The 23,466-nt window shown below is 40.2% G+C and overlaps 1 long non-coding RNA gene across 3 annotated transcripts in view; it reads left to right on the top strand.

The window, feature by feature from the left end:
- Nucleotides 1–7,586: 7,586 nt before the first annotated feature.
- The window catches only part of LOC120405802, a 117,101-nt gene continuing 101,221 nt past the window's right edge, over nt 7,587–23,466 (top strand). For 2 of the 3 annotated variants that reach the window (XR_005598891.1, XR_005598892.1), the window contains exon 1: nt 7,615–7,827. This is a non-coding gene — a long non-coding RNA (uncharacterized LOC120405802). Of the gene's footprint in view, nt 7,828–23,466 lie in introns of all 3 variants that reach the window. The other variant, XR_005598893.1, reaches the window with a different exon arrangement.

The following is a 23,466-nucleotide window of genomic DNA, read 5'->3' as shown; positions in this document are numbered from 1 at the left end:
CTTCTCTCTCTGAAAATCAGGCTCCTCAACTGAGGCACCCCAAAATCACTAGTCCCTTCTGTAAACCTTGCTCATAAATTCTTATTGTGGATTCAGCTTCAGGATTGATAAGTGGAGACCAATCTTTCTCTTCTGACCTGATAGGCCTAAAGGAGAAACACAAACCAAAAGTACAAAACACAATGATGTCAACTAGATAATATATCAGTTCATACAGTATACTGGGTTGGTGTACCTGGAGGGTGAAATCCAAGCAATCCATACTGACTCACTGAAGATGCATTGTACTTATCCAATGTATAATGGATTTTCTCTAAAGACCAGTATACCCTATGGCCCACTACACTTTCTCCTTTGCATTGTTGTATCTTGGACACTAGTCTTTAGTGCAATGGACAGATAATTAAGTGTACAGCTACTATTATTGAGATTAGGAGTTTTTAAACACGCTTCTCTTGAATACTGCATTGAAAACATGCACGGTCATTTCATCCCAGTTTCTGCTGAGGGATAGCAAAAATTGCTTAAATAATTATAATTAATAAAGAAATGGCTTATTAATTATCAGAAGAGTAAAATAGCTTTTTTTTTACAGGAAGCAGATAAATAAAATATGCCATATTGTGTGGACTTAATGAAACTCAGAGGTTTAGTTACATGCAGAAGATCTTGGTAGCACCATTAAACAAGCACAACAACTTTGCTATATATGTAAGAATACGCGTTGGACTTTGGAAATTGAGGTAAGATTTCCACCCTGTCTCCTACTTTCCCCAGTGGCAATTGCTGAGACTTAAGCTGTGGACTAATATGCACCTGTTGTCTTAAGTGGGAGTTATGAGCATTTTTATGGAGGCAGAATTTGATCTCATTTTTATTTTAATTCCCATTCACGACAAAGTGAGTTAAGGACTGTTTCCTGTTTTTGACTTTCTTGTTTCTATGGGTTTAAAAAAAGTGTGTTTAAAAGTTTAATCTTACTTGTGCAGATGATCCATAATGTTACTTTGAGATTCATTTATCTTATTCTGGGTGGTATATTGAAGACTATTATGAGCGATCACATACATATCTTGCAATGACTTCTCTGGACCTGATACATCTCTTATGTCTACACATAATGATGAAAGAGTCATCTGCATAATAAGCCATAAAGTTGTTGCTGGGAGTTTGTATATTTTAAAAAAAACAAAAAAACAAACAAAAAAACCCAACGATAAATCAGATGGACTATACTGCACATTCAGAATGAGCATATGTACAAAAAGCTCCAGTTTCAATTTATAGTGATTTTTTAAATAGAGTCAAGTATCAGAGGGGTAGCCGTGTTAGTCTGGTTCTGTAGAAGCAGCAAAGAATCCTGTGGCACCTTATAGACTAATTTTTTTTTGCAGCATGAGCTGGTGAATACCCACTTCACTTCTTGCAAGCAGTGGAAATTTCCAGGGAGGGGTGTGTATATATATATAGCAGAGAGCAGAAGCAGAGATAACGAGGTTAGATCAATCAGGGAGATGGGGCCCTGTTCCCAGCAGCCAAGGGAGGAGAAAAGGGGGAGGGAGAAACTGGTTGGTTTGTTTGTGGCCATTCACAGTCTCTTTGTTTTAACCTAAACTGATGGTGTTAAATTTGTCTTGCTATTGTGTGGCCAGGGAGGTTGAAGTGTTCTCCTACGGGTTTTTGTATATTGCCATTCCTAATGTCTGATTTGTGTCCATTTTTTAAATAGAGGATGTTATAATTCCCTAAGAAATAGGGTTTATAGCAATAGAAACATTGAAAGACCCTTAAATATATCAGAACTAGTGGGCTCCACTGTGGTATACAATTTATCCTATTTGATACTTGTTAACAAGGTCAGCGATCCATGAAGAAGCGTCTTCTTTGAGTTTTGGTGTCTGAGAGTTTAAATTAATGGTTTGGGAGTAGAGTCTATTACCGTGGGCTGTATAGCTAGCAATCATTTAAATTCAACATAAACTACATACAGACTGGAGCATTCAAGGTGCCTAGTTGTACCTGTGATCATTTCTTTCTCATTCTCATTACAATATGTCATCAAAAATACAAGTTTGTAAGATGTTTCCTCTGTTTACCATATGTTTGATATTCACAGCCCAGCTGCAACAAAAAAGGAGTAACTTGGTAATATTGCTATCTGTTCCAAATATGAAATAAGTACATACCTCAGTTTTCAATCTAGCTGACCTTTAAAGACTAGTAAAGGAGAAACAGATATCAGCAAACAGCATCTGAACCTTTAGGGATAGTTGATGTTATCCTATGCCTGTGTGGCCTACACAGTAATATAATGTTTCCCAAGAATAATACAGATATTATGTCAGTGAAACAGAAATCATAGAATGATGATCTGAGGATCAGCAAGAAGTAAGGCTTTGACCTTGAAGGGGTTTAAGAATGCCTTATGAACAGCTATCTGGGACATAATTAAAGGCATTTTAACATCATAAGCCCTGAAGAATGCAAGCCATCATCAGTGCACATTGAGGAGTAAAAGATATTGCTTTTATAGCTGTGGAGCTTATGGTCAGAAGTGAAATGAAATATTAGAAATGTGACAGTTTTATAATAATTTTATACTTATTGTAATTTTCATTTGCAGCTTTTTGCCTCTGACTGTCTGCAATAGCATTAAGTATTTCTCACTGCAGCACGTCCTGTAATATCAGAGACTTTCTGTGGTCTTCATTTTTGTCATTACAGTGAGCATAGCAGCAATGAGCAAACAGTTAATGATGTTAAAACGATGCAAATTATTCATCCTAACAAAGAATAGGAGATGAGAGTTCTCAAATACATCAGGTTATCATTTATTTTAACTTCCTATGTTAACAATACTCTACAGGATCTCTGGGACCCCAAACAGAAGAGTCCAACTGGATTATTTTGAGCTGGATAATAAATTAATAATTAATAGTTGTTGACTTTTGCAAACTAATTATTGCCAAAAAAAAAAAAAGGAGGTGCAGAGAAAAATAGAGATATAAGGAAATTAACAGAACATTTGAATGTTACTTAAAACTCTGGAGCTGTGTGATGCTATGGCCCTCCTTGGGACACATGGAGGACACAAGGCGGCTTAGGTCATCTGAAAAACAGGGTATACCATGTGTCTGCAAGATCTACACTGAGCATATGTCACAATGAACATGCAAACCAGTGACACTTCTCCAGTATGAATTTGTCAACTCTTGACGTGCATGGAGGAGCCAGGAGTGCAGAAAGGCCAGTGTGGTTACAACAGCGGTAAGTGCTTTTATTATTAATAACCTGGAAGTGACACAGATCATCAGCACTACTTCTGGGTGTAGCGAGTTCTACAGCATTAACTCTTAAAGTGCTCTTTTAACATCTCTCCTCTTTCACCTACGGAAACACACTAAATGTTATCTGTTTAATTTCCCTTATTGCTCTGATATCCTATTGTAAGACTACATCTTCACAGTCAAAACAATAGACAGTAATGGAATGCCACAATGAATTACATGCAAAATCCGCACTTATGTAACAAATATTTATGGGGTGTTTTTTTAGGTTGTTGCATAACTCTGTAGCTAGCATTGCAAACCTAAACTCGGAGGAAAATTCATACTGAATAGATACAGATCCAGTTCTTTCCTCACCTAGACCTCGATTATTTTTTAATTAGTGTTGTAAAGTGGCCTGGAGGGGCTGGTTACTTGGAAAGCTTTGGTTTGTGTAGGTCAGCTATTTTTTGAGTAATCTTTACACCAAAAATGTCTTGAAGTCTTAGCACTAAAGAAAAAGTATATTATCCCCTAACTCAAAACTGGAAGAAGGGATTTTGTTTAAACGTTCAAAAACATTCACCTTTGGACTAAGAGAAAGCCAGGCAAATTTAATCTCAAAATAATTTTTCAGAGAGCTATAAGCAAGTGAAAATGAGTTTATAATGTGTAACCTTAACTGCAGCCTTTGCTAAGCAAACCCCATAATAGCATATAATCTTTCATTAGGGATGAATTCAACTCAGAGAGCAGAAGTGAAGCCAGTCACAGAGCTATGGAGAGAAGTTTACACAGGGCCTAGTCATAAAGGGGCCCAATTTTGCAAACAGATATTAATGCACATCTCCTAATGGATAGACACGTCATAGGAGTAGCAGTTTGAGCCTGCACTCAAACAGAGACTTTTAGCAGTGACTTCAGCCACAACAGGATTAAATCCTACCTGAGGGCAGAAATGGGCTTTATATCCTGAATCTGTGGGATGGGGGCATCTAAATAGCTCCCAGTAAATAGATAATTGCTATCAACCCCTCACTTTCCCAAATACTACATTCACCTGAAATATGTTAAAAGTTTTTAGCACAAAGTCATCATTTGCTTCTATCAAATTTCAGTAAAGGCCTCATAATTGCATCCAGTTAGCCCCATGTTCACAATACCAGCTAACTAGGACCAAAATGAAAGCCACCACATTAATTTATACTCACTAGGAATCTTTAAATTGAATCACTTGACCTAAAGCTAGAAATTGGTTTCTGAGATGCCAAATTAATCTGAAAGATACTGCAAAGTCTTGCATATAGATAAACTGCAACAAGTAGAATGTAACAACTGTAGTAGTCCCTCTGAGATGAGGAAGATTACTTCCCTTGATCAGTTTTTTATTGTTCCCTGCTGATAAGGCCCTTTACTACCCATAGGGTATTTCTCTTCTGTTTAACAGAGAATAAAGCAAGCTATTTTTATCATTGAACAATATTTAGGTCTGTGTAAAGAATATTTTTCTAATGTTGGTAATGCTTTGAGCTTAATGCCTGAGAGAAAGCCCAGAAGAAAGACTAGCTATTCTCAATGTATCCATTCATGTGGCTCAACAGAAACTTTTTGATTTCCTTTGTTTATTAATCTTTAAATCTCTGCTCTGAATTTTAGTGAATGTGAATGCCATTCTTATCTTTTATTTATGTCTGTGTTAACCTCAACACTGCTATACATTGCTAATTAAAGATGCATGACATTTATCTTATGTCATGACAAATACACTGCCAGTTTCTTCAGCTTGTAAACCATAAGGCTGGAGTATGTGTAATCACATTATGGACTAAGGTAACAGTTTGCATGCTACACATTGGTTTCCAATAGCCATAAAGGTTACTGCACTGAACTGGTGGGAAGCTGCAGTATTTTCCTTCCAACATCAATATTGCTTCATAATTTTGACTGTTTGGAGTTTCCAGTTCTTTAAGAAAAATCAGCAGCAGTGCTATTTAATATTTCTAACATTATTATTTCCCCTCTTTCCAAAAATGGTGGCAAGGTTCAGATTGTTTGCTGACACTAATAAAATCAAGTAGATGTTATTTTTTTTAAAGGCTGCCCAAGAATATAACTTATAGTCAAGTTATTTTATATACTTACAGAAATACAGTTTTTGTTTCTGTGTTGCTGTTTTTGAAAGGACAATGCTGAGTACCACATAGATATTGATTTGCATGGTGTCTCTCTTAAATGTTCCAGACTGAGACAGATGAATGAGCTCTGCTGCATTTACCCACTCTCCCTATTAATCCTCTGAGGAAAGGAGACTGTATGTTTAGTCTGAACTAAATCTAGGTATTCTCTTGCACTGCTCTCTCAAAATTTTTGCATTAAATGGCCCAGTCTCTGGATCTTGCTTATATAGGTACCAAATACTAAACAAAGTTTGTTGGGACTAGGGGAAAAAAATGATTCAACCTATTAACTTTTTTTTATTGTGTTCTGTTAATTCTGACTACATTACATCTCAATTAAACTTTTAAGTTAGAAACAGTGAACTGTAAGATTTCTGGCTACATTACTGAATATGTCACATTTAGTGCTCACTAGGCATGTAATTGGTATGTAGTTGTCCTAAATGTCAGAACTAATGTCTTCAAAAGTGTTGCCCCTTTATTCCAAGTGTTTAGCCTACATTTGGAACCTTGCAGGTTTGTTTCCAAGAGAATAAGAAATTGATGATACGAGTCAGGTATGTTCTTGGTGTATTTACAAAAAATGCATACTTCATCCAGTTTTGCTGAGCACAGTAGAAACTGTGGTTTCCTTGCTCAGAAATCCCCAAGTATGCTATTCCAATGTTCTCTAAACCCCAAAAGCTCTGTCTCTTTGCTTCCTCTCAGGGTCACACTCACACACCTTCTAGTTTACTGCTTCCAGCACACAGACTCCAACCCAATTTCCTAGCCTCTGGGTTTACAACCAGGGAAACCACTTAGTCCACATAAGTTAGCTCTGACCTGCCATGCAGCCTATTGCCTTGGACAATCCCTCCATTGGTTGCAGCTGTCTTTACTACTTAAAGGGGTTTGATTGCTTCCCTGTTGAGGATGAAAGAGAGTGCTTGGCAGACTCACCTGATGGCAGGTGTTAGCACCTTTCAGCATACCAGCATAATTATGAGTCCCACAAAGAAGCTAAAAATAGAGACAAGTTACAATTCAGGTCAGTGGGAAAAGATCTTTGGACATATCACACCACTGTTGTTTGAATAAACTCCCTATTGAATCCCCTCTGAAGACACTAGAGGAAGAAAGTGTACAGGCAGCCTTTTCCCAGGAGAAAACTCAAAGAAGTGACAGTGGGAACCTAAAGCATATTGAGGAAGGGGAGGAGGTCTCAGGCATTTCTGGGAGTGATATTCAGTTCACTGGTGGTCTGATTCACAGTCCAAAGGTCAGCCAAATACAAGGTCAGCATCTGAAGATCAGCTTATTTGCTCATCTCTTTTAAATGACATTCTATAAATGATAAAGATCTTAGAGGGCAAGCTGGACCCTTGAACATTAAAGAAACAGTTCTATGCAGAGCCTGAATAGACATTAAAAATAAAAGCAGAATCAAGAAAATAACGCTTATAGTAAAAGACAGCATTGCAGCCCATTATACCAAAGGGCCACACTGCACACTTGATATTTAACAGGCCAGCAGCCAAAGTCCATTTAAAAGAGAAAACTGCTGTCTTTTGGAAAGTAGCTGTTCCACTGCTATGGCTGGATTTTTATCAAGACTGAAATCTTTCATTAAGACCAAATAAGTGGAGATGTTCACATCATTTTGTTGTTTCTCAATGGCCTTCTTTAAAATTGTGGAAAGAAATGGATACCAAACTATACATGGAAAGACCATACAATACACTGGAGGGGGTTGGGCTTTGATTTAGTTTAATCAGAGTGCTAATGATGCTAGACTGCAGTGGTGTGTGAATGGCAAGTCCCTCCCTTCCCCATCCCCCCGAGGAATTAATATTATTCATGAAGATTTAACAGAATATGGAAACCTGTTCATGTAGCAATCAGAAGTTTAGAGGAACAGACTCGGTGGTAGTAAAATTAAAGCATTGCAATTGTTTTGTTTTGTTCTTTTGTCTGCAATGCTATGCTTTAATTTTACTACCACCGTGTCTGTGCCTCTGAATTTCTGTTGCTACATGAGTAAGGTTAAAACTTCCCCAGAGCAGAATCTATAAAAAGATGTGATACAATCAGCAAGATAATTATGTAAGACTAGTTTACAAGGTAGTTGCTCCGAATTAGAAACAAGGCTCAAAGAGGCAACAAAGAGAGAATTCTCACTTCCTCTTCCTGTCAAGATAGCTGCTGCTGCTGCTGCAATGGTGGGGCTGAAGGTGACTTTGTTCCCCCCAGTAAGTTGTTTGGATGTGATGGTGGAAGAGTCCGTTTGTCTGGAGACTGATACAGAAGTTTCTGTGAACAGGCTGGTGGATGGTGTGGTGCTATCAGCCAATGTTGTGAGCCTTGTTCCTGTGGTGCCTGGGGTTTGTGCCCCCAGGCCAAAGGTACTTGTGGGGTAGCTGACTTGGGAACTGTATGGGGGTGGGAAAGGATTTGGGGTGAAAAGACAAGCAGGAAAAAGTTTGCTCTGCAGCCTCATGTTGTTGGGTTGCAGCTGCCAGAGGGAGGCCTGAGTATGGAGGTGGTGAAACTATATGTTCCCCTACTCTGAGAAATGGTTGTCAGGATGTATCCTCCATTTCACACTCTGTATAGGGTCTTGAGGAGGGGCAGGAATACAGTGGAGCTTTGCCACACTTGTGCTGTATCAGTAATGTAGGAAGGGGTAAAGGACAGTTTAGCAGCCACAACTGAGGCTTCCCCTTGCCCTGTAAGTGGAGAAAGGGCTAATAGTGGAGTCTCTTCAGTTGCAGGGGGTCCATTCATTTTAAGAACTCCACTCAGTTGACCAGAGGGAAAAGTGGCTGAAAAAACACATTTTTGTAATAATGTGAAGTGGGGTTTCCTGTTCTTCTTGACCTCAGGGTTTCCAGCAGCACAAAGGGAAGCTCCAGTGTTAATGGTTGAGCACAAAGACCTGTCATGAATGAGTAACTGAGGAATAGTGACAGTAAGGAAGGACTTGAGGTACCTGTTTCCAACCCTGAGTCTCCTGAAGGGCCATCTGGGAAGAAATCCAGTGCAGCAGTCAGAGCCAGTTAGGATTAGGCTTCATCCCAGTGGAAACATCATACTACAATGCCTCAACAGGCATATGTAATTTGTGCTACATGGGGGACATGGGCAAATGTCCAGCTAGGGATTTTGTTGTTGGGACTCTTGTTAAAAAGCTTTTGGATTCTCTCCTGAACAACAGAAAACTGTGATTCACCTGCCAAGTAGCAGAGAATTTGGCATCCTCTTTTACTCTTATGGTGAAGGGGAATTTTTCTGGGAGCAGTTTGGAATTAAGAAGGGGACTAGAGGTTGAGATGATCTAATAGCCATTTCCTTATCCCAACCTGCTATTAAGACTGTGACAATTTTCTGCCTCAATGGAAATATACATGAAGCAGATGTTCTGCACTGAGTTTCATGTTATGCTAATGCGTTGCAGACTTCAGTTAAAGTTTATGATCAGTTTAGGGTTTGGAATAGTGAATTGAAAGGCATTGTTTAATTTTTCCAGGTATGTAATCAGAGCAACATCTTCCCAATGTAATTTACTTAGGTGCTGTGTGGGGTTACTGTAGCTATCCTGGACAACCATGCATTTTGTCTTACCTGTGGCTCCTCAGAGCTGTGGTGTGAGGAAATGGTTCTAATGCACACTACATTGAAGACTGAAGGGACTTCATTAGATGCAACATGAGTGGAAGGGAAAGTGGATGTGTTTATGGGCAGTGCCCAAAGGCATGGCATAATAAAGACATCATCCCCAGCCTATTAAGGACCCTTCGTTCTTCCATGACGCATCCTTGGTTAGAGGATTCTAAGCAGCCCTGCAAGGGTTGATGAAGTCCCCATTCTGAGTGTCAGGGTCCCTCTACCTTTGGGGGAAGGACTGACCTTGTCATTTCCTGGTAAAAGGTTAGGAAGGGGTCAGGGTGGGGGCGTGGGAATCACTGAGTCAGGATAATACAAATGAGGACATGAGCACTGGTAATATGGGGGAGGGTGGCAAAAGGAAAACTGAAGAAGGAACATCCACAGGCTCAGTTGACAAGGTGGTCAACTATTTAATGATTGCGAGTACTTGTGGTGATTCAGATTGGAGCCTGTATCTAGGTAGTACTGAAAACTGCAACTTGGAACATGCACTCCATCCTAAGTGTGGATGATGAGCTTTGTTTTTTGCAAAGGCAGGATTTGGATGTAGTGGGGATCCAGGATACAAGACTGTGTTCTAGGTGTGATGTTATGGTAGCTCAGAGGGACTGAAGGAGAGACCCAGCTTTTTGAACTTATGATGTAGTAGGGGTATTGGTGCAGAGGGTGGTAGAACTGTAGCCAGGAAAGGGGCTTTAGTTGATTTCTGTTATTTGGGTGTTGGATATAATTGTGTCTCCTGTGTCAGAAGCTGAGGAAAGATCTTTTTGTAGAGGTTGCTCTTTTCTTATTAATTTCTTAATAGTTTTTTTAATGGGGAATTTTAATTGTTTAGCTGCAGTGACTGATAGAGCGAAGCAACCTAAAGAGTTATGAGCTGATGAAACTTATTGCAAGCACTGTGTGATGCTACTGGGTTAAAGGATGTTTTTGGGCATCCTCATTTAATAAATAAAGATATTACCTATCTCATAGAACTGGAAGGGACCCTGAAAGGTCATTGTGTCTAGCCCACTGCCTTCACTAGCAGGACCAAGTACTAATTTTGCCTCAAATCCCTAAGTGGGCCCCCTCAAGGATTGAATTTACAACCCTGGGTTTAGTAGGCCAATGCTCAAACCACTGAGCTATCCCTCCGCTTAAGGAAGTAGAAGGTATTTAAATTTTTTAGAACGGAATCAGATAGACCCTGCCCTATTGACTATGTGCAAGCTATCTCAATGACCGGATGATGTACAGTGCAGCACAGCCTGCAGACTTATCTGACTAAGCTTGGTCTGAGTTGAACTCTGGGTGTACAGGACAGTAACTTGGCGGGGGTTACTGGAAACAAAACATAAGGTTTTTTCAATATAGTTACAATTAGGTTTGAAGGTATCTTTATGGAACAAGAAACATTTCAAGAGTTTTATGCATCTCAGATAGAATGGTGAGAATTGATGAAGTAGATAGTGGTGATCTCTCTACGTTTCTTTTCAGGAAGTCTGTATACAACTGATTGCAAACATGATTTAGCATTGCAGCGCCATTTGTGAGCTCTTCATAGTTGACTGCAAGGCAGAGAATGCAGCAAAATAAGGGCATCGGAGGAAGTTAAGAAGGAAATAGTTCAATGTTAAAGGGGAGTGGGAGTCAGCTACATTTGCAAAAGACTGGGATAAAAGGTTGGGGCAGTCTCTTCTGATATATTCGCAGGATAATAGGAAAAGAGACTACAGTAGGTTATGGTGGGTATAGGGATGGCATTCCCTGAAACTTTCTTGATGGTGTTGCTTTTGTTTTTTAATTTTCATAGGGTTCATGCAGCTGCGGGTAGAGGATGGACTCTAATTTCCCAATATCCCTGAGAAATGTCACAGGGGAAGAAATGGAGTAATTGGTGGAGAAAAAGGGGATGCAGCCCCCCAAAAGGTTTCACTTCCTGCAGTAGCAGAGCAGGCTCCCTCTTACGTACCAGTTGCTTTAAGATGTATCTCCTATTGGCAAATTCAGGCAACAGAATTCCAGTATGGTAGCTCACAGTTCAGGAAAGTGCTATACCAGAGCGGCCTAAGGAATATCTTTCAGAATGTCACTTAGCAGTAGTGAATTATCCAGAATATTGTCTCAGTGGGCCATTTTTTTACCTTTGAAATAACAGAGCTCCCTTCAAGTACAGGGATACATAGTAGTGGGTATTTCATGGTAAACTGTACGTTAGAGGTAACCTATGAAGGAAGCACCTAGGAGATAAAGGAAGCCTGCTCTGCACCTTTAACCTCCACATTTTGGGATTTGTTGGACTCAGAACTGAGTCCCACTGTTGCATGGCCAGACTTGGCTTTTCGGACTTTTTCAGATACCAGAGGAGTCAGCGCTTGCAGTAAGGAAGGTCAGACACTTGCAGTGCATATTCTTTGAGATTTTGGCAGTTGTCAATTCAGTCGTTTTACACTACCTATGGCAGAGCCACTGGTTCAGCTTGTTTTCAGGCACATGATGACTCACCTGAAACTCTAGCTCACGCTATCTGTACAGTTGGATAGCTTCTTGCTGTCTGGATTGTGACTGTAACTTTTCTGGGTTTTGTTTTGAAGTGTTTATTTAAATTTACATGAACAGAGGAAGAGAAAAGGTTTTCCTGATGTGTTAAAATGAAAGAGAGAAGAATGGCCTTATTTTTAAAGGTGGGAGTGAGAGAGTGAAATGAGCCAAACTCTCACAGGCATGAAAAGATTTTGAAAGTGCTGCAAAAGAGTACTATATTGCTTTTGGTTAAAATAAAGCTAAAAGGCAGCATTTGTTGTGGTTAATAATGTCAGAGAAATGGGAAAGTTTAGCTGTAATAACTACGTCTGTGTTCCTTCAAGAGTTGGATATCCATCAATGGCTTACAGTACTCCTTATGCTTGTATCTGTTTGATCTTCATTTCAGGATCAAATTGTCTAAAATAGGGCTTTTGGAAAAATGGAATGGAACTTGGTGCTCGGCTTAGCATCTTGTGCACAATGAGATTTAAAGGGGCACTTTTAAGAAGTGATGAGCTCAAAAGGAATATCCTCTAGATTGTAATTATTTGTCTTAGGAAGCTATTCACCACTCTCATGGAGAACTAAAAAACATACTAGGACAAATTCTACTAGACAGAAGCCTGGGACAGATAGAAGTGCTCACCCTAGTGAGTAAAAGTGTCAGGTTTCTTTCTCGCCAGACAAGAACAACAGAGAAGACTGGGGATAGGCTGAGTGACAGCAGGCACAGCACCACTGAGCTGGCAGTCAGGGAGGAAGGGAGAGGAGGAGGGATTGAGTAGAGCAATAGAACTAAGCTGCCAGTGTGAGGAGAGGCAGATAGGTCTAGTCACCATTAGTCATACAAACTGGGAGAAGGGATTACCTAAATCTCAGCCTCAGGGCTGATCTTCACACAAACTTGCATTGAAATAACTCGTGTTAATTCTGTTTTAATTAACACCTCTTATTTTGGTGCAAGTCTCCATGAGGACACTTATTTCAGAATAATAAATCCCTAAAGATTTCAAGTGTCCTTTTAAATGTGCAGCCCTGCTGTCAGGTGTCGATTGGCAGCAAGAAGGACCAGGACCAGGACCAATGTCTAGTTGTTAGAAAATAACTCAAACCATGACTCAAGCCCCCACCCAGAATCTTACTCTTATAACCCCTCCCCTCCTGGTCACCCTTCGCAGGCAGTTCTTCCTCACTCTCATATCTAGGGCCCTACCAAATTCACGGCCATGAAAAACAAGCCACGGACTGTGAAATCTGGTCTTTTGTGAGCTTTTTTCCTATACTATACAGATTTCACTGGGGGCGGGGAGGGGAAGGGAGCAGCATTTCTCACACTGGGGTTCCTGACCCAAAAGGGAGTTGCAGGGGGGTCACAAGGTTATTTTAGGGGGGCCATGGTATAGCCACCCTTACTTCTGTGCTGCTGTAACCCACACAACTCTTGGGTGTGTTGTTCTGTCCCATCTAGTGGCACCAAGACCACTTAGAGAGAGAGATTGAGTCTGCTCTACAACCTTAGCTAACAGCCAGTTGGCTTTTAACTCATGCAGTAGAGACTCATGCACTAAGCTCCAGAGGTCCCTGGTAGTCGGCAGGCAGGATCAAATGGGGGACCTCAGAAGCTTAGTGCATGCGCCTCTACCACATGAGTTAAAAGCCAACTGGCTGTTACCTAAGGTTGTAGAGCAGACTCAATCTCTCTCTCTAAGTGGTCTTGGTGCCACTAGATGGGACAGAACAACACACCCAAGATGTGCCTGAGTTACACTGCCTTCAGAGCTGGGCAGTTGGAGAGTGGTGGCTGCTGACTGATAAGTGCAGCTCTGCAGGCAACAGCACAGAAGTAATGGTGGCAAAACCATACCATGCCATCCATCCTCTGCACTGCTGCTGACGGCGGCTCTGCCTTCAGAGATGGGCTCCTGGCCAGCAGCTGCTCCTCTCCAGCTGCAAAGGCAGCGCCGCCACCAGCAGTAGCAGCACAGAAGTAAGGGTAGCAGTAGCAGAACCCTCCCTACAGTGATCTTGCAACCCCCCTCCCCGCACAACTCCTTTGGGTCAGGACCCCTACAATTACAACACCATGACATTTCAGATTTAAATAGCTGAAATCATGAAATTTATGATTTTTAAAATCCCATGAGCATAAAATTGACCAAAATGGATCATAAATTTGGTAGGGCCCTATTCATATCTATTTTGAGACATAAATGATGGAATCTTTGGGGTGGGAAGGAGGTACACAGCCAGAAAGGGGACACTCTTCGGGCACTTTTGTATTATAAACAATAATAAGAGATTGAAAGCTAGAGGACGAGTTTAGCAAATTAGTATGTTTTGCAAAGCATTTGTTCAACTTTTAGCTGAGAAAGAACCTTTGTTGATTCTTCAAACTCTTTAGCCCTTTCTTTCTAGCATAGGCAGAGATCTATTTAGTTGGCATCTGCCTTGAACTTCATATATCATTGTAACTGTTTTCTTCCCAGACTGACTGCTACTTAAGGGATAATAGGAGGGATGCTCAGTTTTACTAGACAATAATCTGGTTCCTGCTTGAATCAATTACAAGGCTGAAGGGAACCTGATTATTGCCAGAGAAAATGGGGCATCCCTCCTATTGTGCTTAATATACTAGAAGTGAAACAATAAAGTTTATTTTCGGATACAAAGTTAATTACATTGAAAAATCAGCTGCAATCCAGCTGATGAACACTGCTCTTAAACACCCAGAAGTATACCCATTTAGGCCTGTTATTTCCTATTTGTAGGAATTAGGGTCTCTATAAAGTTAGCCAATCAATTTCATCTTAATTGTTCCCTTATTATGGAAAGAAGTATAGAATGGGGCTAATACTTATGTACCTACCTCACAGGAGTGTCATGAGGATTAACTAGTTAATGCTCTTACAGCACTTTGAACATGTAAAGTACTATGTAAATGCTATTCATTATTAAGTAATGATTAGAATTAAGTAGAAGTTACCTACAGAGGTACCGCGGATAGATTTCTCATCCATCTCACAATCATTTCCGCTCCCTTGGGGTGAATCCCAAGGGATGAGGAGACAGGCTGGCACAGGAAGATAGCTTACACATACCTGCACTCGCTTCAGTAATTCTGGCCCTACGGCTATCTCTTTCTCCATCCCATAGGTAAAGAAAAGGCTGAGGAGGATTGATCTAAAGTTTTTCTTCCAGCAATGCAATGTACAAGTGAGGTCTGCATACAATCCAGGAGAGGAGGTGGGGTGTGTTACAGAATGAAACAATTCACTATTGATTGTAATAAAGACTCTCCACCTTGCAGGGCTAGGTCCTAGATGATGTATCAGAATTCAATGTGACATAAACTACTAGGGAAAAAATGGGCTAAATTCTGTCTAGCAATGCACACACTCACCTGTCAGAAAACCTCTAGAGAGCAGGAGGAGCATGTGACAAAACCTGACCTTACTGCCTTCACTGGTCCTCTGTAATTGATGTGATTTAGTGGTGCATTGGGAAGTGAGTGCAGTATGCATGTTGAAACATGTACAGATGTAAGACAGCTAGATTAAACAATGGTGGTATCTATAGAACCCTGTGCAAATTATTACTTGTAGTGCCATCCTCAGGTGAAACATGGGGTTATCAACATTACAGGGTGTGTGTATGTGAGCACGTGCCTGCTTTCATGAGAGGGTGAAGGGGGAAAAGGAGGGTTATGGCATTTCCATCTCAGTACCTAGAATTTAAATCAAAGTGTATGCATATAAAATTATAGATGTGGTAGGGGGTTGGTGGCTGAGGATTCACAAGAAAGAAACTGATGACAATGTCAAAGAATTTATCAGAAAAGCAGTCATTTGATAGAGAGACAGTCTAACAGCAGCTCTGAGTTGTTTTATTTGGCTGAGAGTCTCCACTTGCACCAAAACCTATATAATCTGGCCAGAAATTCCTGGGGAAATGAAAGAGACAGTATTGCGTGCTCCTGTCACACTTTGTTACATCACATGAGCAGGTTATCTGAGCTTTGAAATCTGAAGTTAATAAATTCTGTACACCGTTATACTGTAGCTAGGACTGGTGGTGCGGGGCGGGGGGAGACATTTAGCTTAGAGAAAAGAAGTGGGAAACTCTCCTGTCACAAGGGTGAGGGGTAATATTTCAAGGTCTTGTTTAAAGTAGCATGTAGTACTCAACACACCAAGGGCCAAATTCTCTCCCTGTGCAAAGACAGAGTACATGGGTTGTAGTCAGGGAGCTTCTACAATGGCTGGGAAGGAAGGACCCACCCAAGGCCATGGAACAATGTCAAGGATCCAGGGAAGCTGCATTTTCTCCTTACAAAGCCCCACTGGTCATGACCTCCACCCTGCCATCAGCACACTGCATATCAAGCCTGCACAGAGCAACAGTTTATGCAGAACCATAGCCTGCTGCCCTGCCTGACAAACCCTCACAGTGCAGCTGACTCTGGTGCTATACATGCTGGGGTTGGTGGGGACAGAGCAGGATGACATTTGTTTATGCGGATTGTTATTTTTTTAACATGATCTGCTTGCCTCGGAAAACAAACATTTTCATAAGCTTGTCTGAATTATTTAACTATATCTTCAATTTTTAGCCAGCATTTATCCTTTGGCTGCACTACATTTCTGTAACATATATTCTTTATGTGAATTTTCAGTCCTAACACATCAAGTGCTTTTTAAGAATGCAAGTCTTTTGCTAGTCAGAAATATTAGTAATTAAATTCTCTCAAATACGCCAGTGTAAAGCAGAGGGAGAACACCCCAATTCTATCAGTGCTGGCGTTAATTATTTTAGGCAAGCTGTCATTTATGTTTTCTAAAGTGGATTTTGTTCTTGCAGTCAGGAACATTGCTTAGTGCAGAATTAATTAATCATTATAAATATAAAACCTGCAGTATCAGCTTCTGCGTTCAGTAAGGTTTCAAGAGGCAAGGTTGAAGGAGTCAATAGGCTGCTGTGGGGAATCATAGTTTTTTCATCTGATACAAGGACAATTAAGTTATGCACTTAATCTTTACAGGGTCATTTATTTCAAGTATCATTGCAAAAAACATTATTGATACCTTGTGGTAACTGAAATTTTCTAGTATGCAATGTTGTTAAAAAAAATAATGTATGTAAAACAAAATTGGTTGTGTCAATAGCTGAAAAGTTAGATTGACCGGAAACTTAGACATTATCTTTATAAGCATCTTTATTGTCTTAACTCTTCAGTAGGGGTCATTGATCTAGTCACAAAAAATTGTCCAAAGAAATACAAACCCACAAAAATAAATAAATAAAAACCCAACCTTCACCTATGGTGTGTTGCATAGGAATTAAGAATTGGTGATGATAAACTGTGGAGATGGCAGTGCTAGAAAAGTCCAAGAGAGGTTGACAGCTCAGTAAAATTGGAACTGATATAATCTTGGGATTTCATTTCCGTATTTGACAGAAATGGTGCTGGAATTGCCACACTTTTCCCGTTGTTTCCTCTAAAGAAACAATTGAGCCAAATTCTCTGTCAATGGGCATAGTTTCATTGACTGGGAGTGGCACTCATTTACACCAGCATTGCCTGGCCCATTATTTTTCTCCAACTGGAGTAAAGAATTGGATAGCTAACTACTAACCATTTCTACTGAAATGAATGCAACAGTCATGGTGCGAGTCTTATTGTTCTGAGATTTAGATTTGCCAGTGCGTAATCTCCAAAAGCAATGTTTAGTCTGGAGCCATGGAGGGTCAAAGTTCTTTTGTACACATGAACCTCTGAATCCTGCTTCATGTATTTTGACCTCCTCTTCAAATTTTACTTTCTATGTGTCGATGGCATCCTTTCTACATATCTACTGTCCATGATTGAAAGGTGTGGGTCTGCCTGGGCAGTCCATAGCATTAATTATACAAGCTTCCTCACTTTTATAGTTTATTGTAAAATATTATTTTATGATTTGTATCACTACAATTGTTCCTAATGGGATTTTAATTGATTTTGAATCCAATTAAAAATCCCTATTTTTAAAGCACACCTCAGCTGCTGCCACTTTGAATCTGTGCCAAGCTGGCAGACTGTAACTCATCATGTCATCATTTAAATGTCTTGCTGCAGTGCTGGCTTTAGGGATTTGGAAATGACCCACATTTAATGCATTCTCTTAACTGTTGTAATGGTATTTGAACTTACTGATGCTGAAATATTAAATACACCCACTGCAGACCGGGTTAGCAAACATTTTGTATATGATTATATTATTTCACTTTTGTCTCAGTACTTGAGTTGACAAATAATCCTGATTTTGAGTGTGGTTTTTATTGAGCAATCATTGCTTTTTATTCTCTATTCTTGGAGGTTGGCCTAACCCCAAACCCATCTCCTCCAAGCAGTTCCAGACTTTGGAAGGTGTATGAAATCTCATCCCCATCTGGATCAAGGCCACAAATTGACCTCTTTCTTAATAAATGAGTGTAACAAATCCCTAAAATCCCCAAACTTTGTATTGTTTACAATATGAACCCAGACTTCTCAGTTTGGGCCCCTGTGTTTCATATAGTTTAGGCATGGGTGGTGGGAAGGACATATGCATAAACTGATTATCATGCAGCATTTGGGGTAATTAAATGTCCATACTTGATAGCAATAAATTGTAACAAACAGTAGTTGCTTTATACATGTGTTAAACCTTTAAAACCATTGAGGTAAGTTCAGATATGCTTATCTGACCAAAAATATATATTGCCCCCAAACTGAAACAACAGGCTAACAGTCCCAGTGCAGAAAGTAACAGTTCACCCAGCAAGATCATGCACGTTCTACTGTTCTTGCCATTGCTGAGAATCTCAGCTTGTATTTCAGCCCCTCTGTGTTTCCCAGAAGAAACTTTCTATTAACCCCCTCCCCCTGCCCAATCCAAAAACTGTTAATTAAACAAATGCTGACTGGGTTTCAGGGGAAATTGCAGTAAACTATAGGCCAAGGATATTAAAGCTTCCGGAGACTGGCTTCATGCAGTATTGTATAATCTCAGGAACGGCTTTAACCTACAGGCAATAGTGAACTATAGCTGGTCTCAAATCCAGTCAATATTTTGTATTTACTATGTCACTCTACGTCTGCTTATTTTACTGTGGGGGTGGAGGGTATATATTGTACTACTGAAACCCCAAGATGTGCCTAAAGTGAGTGACCTTATTGCTGTAATCTTTGTCCTTCCTCATCCCATTCCCTTCATTCTATTTTACCTTCCCCTCCAACACTCAATATATTATAGGTACAAGGAGATTTTAAGATGTCTGGAAGCACAGTTTCTCTGTTTTTACTGTAAAAGCATCAGCACACTTTTGGCATCAGATATTACAGGGGAGGGAGCCACTTAAGTATGTACGTAATGGGCAGAATTTCAAACAACCCTTCTATTCTGTGCTCCTGGTTCTGAGAGCAAGTCAGCCAGCAAGACCCAAATACTACATTTGCAGGTGCAAACAGGCATTTGGGAGTATGCAATAGGTAACCACGTGTATAAGTGCAGCTATGACTATTTTAGCATGTGCTTTTGAGGATTTTCTTTTGAAAATTTGGCCCACTGTTCAAATGGTGGTCCTGCTGTAAACCTATGCAACTCCTCTGCCCTACAGCTTCAACCTCTCATACCAAGTCTGAATATAGGCCAGTGAATTTCTTCTCCTCAAAATATACACATGTAACCCACTGGCTGAAGAATAGCTGCCAATGCAATCACTCATAATATTAGCACAGATTCAGTTATGGGGTTACTAATGTGTCTAAATTAAAGAAATCATACTGAGAAGGAAAAATGATAGATATAGTTATGATATATTTGGATTTTTTTTAAATCAGACATTTTATACATTGATTCTATAGAGCCTGCACAAAACAGCATAAAATAAGTTTGTTAAATTATTATTCCAGTTAAGCTGGCTGATGGCAAACAATAGTACCCACCAACATAACAGGTAGCTGAGGTAGCTGGAGCATTTAGACACCTGATGGCAATCTTTCCTTAAATCTGATGAAATGTGATTTGTGCCTCCTACTCTACAGGAATGTCTCAGGTATAACATAATACAATTTATTTTAGTATAGCATTCTTCAGACAAAGCATAACAAAAATGTCTTATAATGAGAGGCAGAATAGAGAGAGAACGCTTCTCAGAGTCAGGTTCAGTGGTTCTCAAACAGGCAGCAGATGAAAAAATGATGTAAGTTGAAAGAGTTAAAAAAAAAAAAGCTGAAATTTTAAAGCAATAAAGATGCAATTAAGCATTTTGCAGCCTAGCTAGCGAGAAAGTAGAATGAGAGACTGTTGCAATGGGAGGGAGGAAAAGGTGAGTGAGGTTTATACTGTGTTAACTAATGCAATGTAAACTAATGCTGTGCCTGGACTGTGTTACTTCCAAGACATAAACAGATGCTGTTTAGGCTTGATTTAGGGCTGAATGTCCACTGAGCTATACCACCACTATTGTTGTGCTAAGTATTATAATTAAATTTATTTTTGCAAAATGAATGTGACTATCTATGACTATCTATGACATACATCTTACTCTTTCCTCTATATGCAGACCTCTCAAATGCACCAAATTTTGTGGCATGCTCCACCTTGAAGGCTGAGAGGAAGGTGCATGGGAAGGGAAGTTGCATTGAGCTGGATGCCAGGAGATCATGATGTCTGGGCTCAGTGTTACTGACTGTCATTTATATTTCTGTGCAGTTTCCAGACTGTATTGCTGAGACTTCATAATCCTACCCTAAAAGACAGTCAGTATTAGCCTCCCTCCCTTACAAATAAGACAATGGAAAGGTTTCACAAAATCACTTCAGCCAGAGTTGGAAATAGAAACCACATTTCTAATAGGGTAGACCCATAGTTATTTTTATAAAACTGGATAAGCCAACTCCACCATATGCAGCTATAAGATCCCCCCAGGGGTATCTTGAATTCTAGACCTTCAGCTGCCCAGAACAAGACTTCTATTACTTGAGCTACAGAAGACATTGTTATCCCCCATGTTGACCAGTCACTAGAAGATGACTTACACAATTTTAATTTTTATACAACAGTGAGAACACATCCTTTACAACAAGGGTTATAGTTAAAGACATTATGATCTGTTAGTTATGGTGTGATGTCTGGGGATTGGTCCTGCTTTGAGCAGGGGGTTGGACTAGATGACCTCCTGAGGTCCCTTCCAACCCTGATATTCTATGGTACGCTACAAAGTGCAAGCATCCCCCACTTCAGTCACTTGTCACCTCTGTTGATTGCTGCTATCAAACACAGGGAGATGTGAAAGTTGTAAGTCCACAGGGGCTGAAGGCCCTGCCCCAGTGGAACTCCTGCAGTTCGGCTGTACGGCAGTCACAGTTTGGCAGAAGTCTGCACAGAGGGGAGCCACATATCTCAGCCCCAATAGGCTCTTAGTGCAGTTGCATGCAGTAGCTCTTTGGGGCTATAATGGGACTTCCCCCGTTGGATCCTTAAGCCCGTCCTTTACCTGGAACAGGGACTGAATGTCATTCTGGTGGAGCATTGGCTGTGGAGTAACTCATTCCTGTTCCATTGGTTTTGGGTCTGGGAGTGAGTAGCTGAACACTAATTCATCTTTCATCAGTGTGCCCCCCCTCCCCGAGACACTCAGCTCAGTTGCTCAGTATAGGCACAGTGAAGAGGGCATTATACTTGCACTGAGTGCCATTCTATAGCTAAAATACACATTGTACAAATCCATTTTCCTGTGCTGATGGGCACCCACATTGCCTAGGAATGAACATCAGCATAACTTCAATTTCTAGCTACACTTTCTTACAGTTTGCTTCAGTAATTCTGGTCACTGAGAATTAAGCCCTCTTTAGTTTTCAGAAGATGGTAGCAAAGGCACTTGAACCATGCCCTGGCACTGTCTCATCATGAAAATTCCCCATGACAGTGTGAAGAACTTTATTTCTTATTGTGAATGATTGATTATTGATCACAGATAGGATGCTTGGCACTGTACAGATCATGGAATCACCTTATGCTGGAGGAGTTTCTCTAACTAGTGCATCATACTTACTGTATGACCTGTGAAGTATTCAGGCAAAAATGCTGAATTCTAAAATGTCTCTTGGTTTTAACAAGAGATATTTTCCTTTGGATTGAAAGCAAAAGCTGAAATTTTGAAAACCTTAGAAAAGACACAAAGGTAAAGATTAGTATAGAAAAAAGTGGAATATGGTTTCGAGTATTCGACTGTTCTCGTTACTGTAACCCATCTGATCCTGATACTTTGTAACATATTGTTGAGTCACAAAGTCCACATTTCCATGATAAACAAAGCATCTATTTTATAATCCGAATAAGATACTATGTTAAAATTATGTTGGAAATCTCTCTGAGTAGTTCTCACCTCTAGGACATACATAAAATATATCTTTTTTTTCCTTCATTCCAAGAAATAGCTTCTTGCTTCTGTCTTCTTAATGAGATAGCTACTTTGTTTTATATAAGCTAACCAAAATATGTTTTAGAAGTTTAATATAAACAAACTCAATATTAACCACTGTTTGTTTGTCTGGTCTCCTCCCTGTCAGCAACGAGGCTTCCTACAGTCAATACAGATACCAATGTTAATATTGTTTTAACTACTGTATGGTCAAATTTGTCTGTCTTCTAAAAAAAATCAGGTTAGAAGATATAGAACTTTTAAAATTGGATTGATAATTAAAACTTGACTCTGATAAGTAGCTGCTGAAGTCTTCCACACCCACCCCAGTGTGTCTTGGCAATAGTCTTAAGCTCAGTCTTTCACTCATGGTTGAGGCAAAGTGTTCCTGCAATGACTTCCCTCTTCCACTGCACCACCCCCTATCCTCACTGTTTGTTGTCTGTGGGTAGTGGGGTCCAGAGTTTGGAAAGGTCTATCTCTAGCCCCTAAGAAAGTGCTGGCTGGCCTACTCTAGGGACTGTGTCACCTAACCCAGCTGTAGTGATTAGCACTTTGATTGCTGGATAGTGGAGTTTCTCAGTGGTACTGTGGCTTCAGCAAAAGCCATGTCTGTACCACTTCCTGCCTCAAAGCCACCTCTCGTTCTCAGAAGCTGCCTTTTTGCCATCTTTGGAGAGGGTCAGTAGTATGTAGGACTCTGAACAGAGTGCTTGCCTCCATGCAAGGGCTCCTACCAGAAGTTGAGTGCCACTGCCCCTTTCTTCTGTCCCCTGTCTGGTTTGTGCCAGTGATGGAAGACTAAGGCTTTGGTCAGGCACATTTGATGTAGTTCTCTTGTTGTTTATTTCCCAGTTGGGATGATACCGTTTGATTACCCCCAAACATAACTGATTTTTTACCCAAATGCTCCCAAACTATCCTGTAAAAGAAACGCTAATGAGGCCTGGTCCTTTCGGTTGTTTTCCTTACTCGCTAACAGATGCTAGCAGACAGCTCCCTCCCCTGTGGAGCTTCTGTCCATGAGTTCTGAAGCAGCTTTGGGCTGCTTTTCACAGTGGTGAGCTCCCTACTCTCTTGGGCTTCAGGCCACAAGTCTTACATAGGAAACAAATAAACATTGCTAACAGCATTATTTAATTGCAAATATCCGTTCTGATGGGCCTGTGGATGAATGATCACTATATTAACATCCTCTTGGCAGGCAGGCTGAAGGGACATGTATAGCTGAGGTTCTCTGAGCTCTGTTTCAATTTGATTTTTTTTAAAGTTTCTGTGTTTGTTTTTTTCCCAAATGCCTTGATTTGTGTCAAGCTGAAATGCTGCTCTGAAGATTTTGAAACCAAAACTTATCTCCTCTAAGAAAATATCTTTGATCTGCCTGACTTGGAAGGATCAGATGGTAGCTGCACTGTTTCTGTGGT

The sequence above is a fragment of the Mauremys reevesii genome, linkage group 5, assembly GCF_016161935.1.
Source record: "Mauremys reevesii isolate NIE-2019 linkage group 5, ASM1616193v1, whole genome shotgun sequence".
In the NCBI taxonomy this organism is placed as follows: domain Eukaryota; kingdom Metazoa; phylum Chordata; order Testudines; family Geoemydidae; genus Mauremys; species Mauremys reevesii.
Note: the sequence above shows the minus strand (reverse complement) of the source record. Positions and strands in the feature narration are given on the sequence as shown.